The 3784-nt window shown below is 43.5% G+C and overlaps 1 long non-coding RNA gene across 1 annotated transcript; it reads right to left on the bottom strand.

Annotated features, from left to right (window-relative positions):
* Window positions 1-1645: 1645 nt before the first annotated feature.
* On the bottom strand, window positions 1646-2671 carry LOC120758051 (uncharacterized). The gene is made up of 3 exons (XR_005702759.1): window positions 2533-2671; window positions 2295-2361; window positions 1646-1806 (listed from the first exon to the last, which is right to left on the bottom strand). It is a non-coding gene; the product is annotated as an uncharacterized LOC120758051 (long non-coding RNA).
* Window positions 2672-3784: the final 1113 nt, after the last annotated feature.

Here is a 3784-nt window from a genome sequence, read left to right as displayed (position 1 = left end):
TCACTTAAATTTAGGGTGACAATTAAGATGCATCTTGGATGTACATTCACTTCCCTTCCCTGCTATGTCACTGGAGGGGGCTGTAATTATCCAGGATTGCTTTGTTTTACTGGAAGTAATACTCCCCATCTTCCAAACTTCTCCTAGCTTGGTTTATCTATTCTACATATATGCTGCTCTCTAATAAAAGTAAGGCAAGCCCAGTAGCAGATTTTGTCATCTTTCAGGAGATAGCTGATAAATTAGATTGGCTGTTCAGTCCCATCATGGAGCAGCAGACCTGCAGGACCCTGGGCACACAGGTACAGTCCTCATTTAACCTGGAGACTTTTTATACCTTCCTCATAATTACTGTGTAGCAATTCCTGAGCAGAGTAAGCTATCCTGTTAAAATGGCAGCAAAATCAGGTGTTTGGCAGTTTTGGTTACCCTGAGCCCGGCTGAACTCAGAAGAGTTGCCCTTTCCAGTGCCCAGTTTCACAGATGTGGAAACCGGGCTTCAAGAAATGACAATATTGTCTAGGCTTCTCTTAAAACAAGAGATACTTAACAAGTCACCCATTTCTTTCATCTTTAGCTCCTCTTCTGAAAGGAGACATGAATTACAAAGTACCTGGGGGAAAAGGCTGTCCAGGAAGGCTCCTTTTCTTTAGGCTTATACCTGAAGCATCTAAAGAAACTCAACAGTATTGGGACCTAGCCAGCCTGCCAGGAAAGAAAAGCACTTGGCAGACACCACTGCACAGTCCAGTAGATACCATATGCCTGGGCTCAAATTCATGCCCTACTCCAGAAGTTCAAGGGTATTGAGATCAGATGTTTTGATTGACCTCATTATATATAAAGGGACCATCTGCAAAAGCTCAGATCTGGCTCCAAGCTTCTTCCAAGTCCAGGTTTGGGATTTTGATTTGAACCTCTGCCTAGTTTGTTCAAACTCTGCCAGAGCACAATGAAAGCATGGTGCAAGATACCAAGAATCCTTTCTTGGATCCAAGCTGAGCTCAGCTCTTACTTGAGATCCCTAATTCTGGCCTGTCTTTCAGGTGTGCCCACCATCCTATGGCTCCCCTGCAAACGACAGCCTCTCCCTCCTTGCCTATTTTACACCTATCTGCACTAAGGAGCCTCTCTGAATGCCTATTAATAGAGTATATAAACCTGAAAAACAGTGAGTAGTGATGCATATATGAACTGTCTCTTCTTGCAAAGGTATGTGGCAAGGGATCCCTTCCAAAGCAAATGTGGAAGATCAACGGATTCAACACACTCTCGAAGTCCCTGTAGGTCTCACAGAGGCAAAACATTTCATAAACAGTGAGCAGCTGTGACAAGAGACCTTTTCTCTTTCCTTTATTCCTGAAAAAAGAATTGCATCTTTGAGATCCCATTGACAGCCATTCTCCCTTAACAATCTGCTTGACTCAACACAGGCCATGCTCTTGAGACTTGTTAAGGGAGGGGTGGGAAAGACATCTCTAGACTGTTCTCTTCTTTCCTCCTCTCTTTAATCAAAGAAAGAAAATGGGGGGGGGGGGGGGGGGGGGGGGGTGGTGAGGAGGGAAGAAGGAAAAGAAAAACATAAGAAGGCAAGAGGAGGTGAACCAATAGCCCCCTCCTCCCTACTTCTTGGCTTTCTCCCTATCTTCCTGGCTGTCAGATGCTCTGATATTCCTTGCACGTAAGTGTTTTGCTTCAAAAGTTAGAGGAGAGGGAGAAAGAGAAACTGCATTGCACAGTCCCTGTTGATAAGGTTCAAAGCAGACAGAGATGCCTCAGAAGCACATGTGGTCTCTCCCTCTCTCCCTGTTACAAGAGAAAAAAGAAGAGCTAAATTCCATGGCAGACTTTGCTTCCTCCTGCTGCTGTTATCTTTCCTTGCACACAGTCTGGAGGTAGAGGAAAGACAGAAAATGTCCTGTTTACCTTGCAATTTCTCTCCACCCCCAGCCCCCTTTGAAATGTCATCTCTAAGCTGCTTTTACAGTCCAAATTTTTAATGGCATTTGTAAAATGAAAGAAAAATTCTGGACACGTTTATCTGCCAAGCTGTTGTTTCCCCCTACCTCCTCACATTGTTTTACAAATTTCCAGAAGTTAGGATGACCCCGGCTGAGGTTAGTTAAAGAAAAATCCTGTCAAAAATCTTCCATACTGTTATTATTTCCCCAATTCCATCATTATCTGACTTTCCCCTTCCTCTACCCCTTGATAAATTCCTCTCATTTTTCCTCCCTGCTTAGCATTGGGGTTAGAGAGAAAACACTACGAAGTTACCACCACATTATACTCACTTGGGGAATCCAGCCAAGAGGGCTCTGGCCTAGCAAAATCATCACAGCCATCTGTCAGTCTGTTGTGCTGGAGGAGAAACAAGCACACCCATTTACTAAAAGAAAGAAACCCAAAACCCATGAAAGTCAGAAACTAGCCACCAGAATCAGCAATCACAGAGAATATTAAGATAGAGTTTCAGTCACTTTACTGGGATTTCAGATAAGCCTGGTGAACTAAAAGACCTCCCCTTATTACCTTCAAAGGGGAATTAAAATAGCTAAGAGATTGGAAGAGGAAAGCCAGTAAAAGTTAAAGAGCTCGTGAGACTGCCCTTTCACTTCCCATCTCTCTAACAGGCACATCAATCTGCTCAAGGTGGAATATTCCCTTCAAGGGCACCTTAGGACAGGCCCAGCTGCCATGTAAGGTTAATTTATGCTTTCTGGTTGAGGTGGTTGGGGCTCAGGTGTTGGGTGGGTACCTTAGGATCTATAGGTGAACTCCATCAGCTCCTGCCTCTGTCTGGAGCCTCCTCCCTCACAGCTGAGGTATGTAGAGAGTTTAGATCTGGTCTTCGAAATCATGAAAAAAAAAAAAAAAAAAAAAAAAAAAAAAAAAAAAAAAAAAAAAGCCTGTTCCTCCTTCTCTTTCCTAAGTAGGAAAAAGGTTTGGCTGTCTCATCTCACTACGACTGATGAGGATGAAGCTTTCATCTCTCTTGGAGCTGCTCCTCAGAAGAAGACCTCTAAGTCTGCATCCTGCATGAGTTCTTGCATGCTCTTCACCTATCAGAGAAAAGGTGGCTGGTGGTAAGAACTGGTGCCTGGAGAGGACTGGACATGATGGGACAAGAAGGGATTTATCTCTGCATTAAGTATCAGTACATTTATCTTTCTCTCCTGTTGTTGCATCAACTGCCTGAGATGAGTTAGCAACTCAGCAGTGGCATTTGAGGATCACACAAAATGGTTTTCTCAAAATATGAATAAGAAAGGCCCTTAGTGTTATCAGTGTTTACTAAGAAAAGCTGACATGGGAGGAAAAACCACCAGATCTAGATTGTCACTAGGCTAACAGTTTACACCAGACATTAAAAATTCTCTTTCACATACAGCAAGGAATTCAGGCTGTAGATGGAGAATATTTCCATGCACGGCCATGCAGTCACTCCAGGAAGGTGCTGGAGGCTGCAGACTGTTTTTAGCCTGTTGCAGAGCAAGGGAGGGAGGATTTTTGACTGAAAGTAATGAAATAGTCCCTGTTACTGGTAGCTGGATTTGGTGTCAGTACAGTGAAAAACTCTCGTCTCCTTTCCTGGGTGTTTTCCTGCCAAAAGAAGAGAAACTTGGAAAACTCTGAAAAGTGAAGACTGTCGAGCTTCTGTTTGGTCTGAATGTCCAAAGACAGAAGAGCTCTACTCATTTAAAAGACAACTGGTGTTGTTGCTATTGAGCCTTCCTCTTCCTTTTGATGAAGAGTGTCCCATATGCTGGTTGACATTTAATGC

This window comes from Hirundo rustica, chromosome 12 (genome assembly GCF_015227805.2).
Source record: "Hirundo rustica isolate bHirRus1 chromosome 12, bHirRus1.pri.v3, whole genome shotgun sequence".
Classification (NCBI taxonomy): domain Eukaryota; kingdom Metazoa; phylum Chordata; class Aves; order Passeriformes; family Hirundinidae; genus Hirundo; species Hirundo rustica.
The sequence above is the reverse complement of the archived record's forward strand: the minus strand, read 5'-3'. Positions and strand labels throughout refer to the sequence as shown.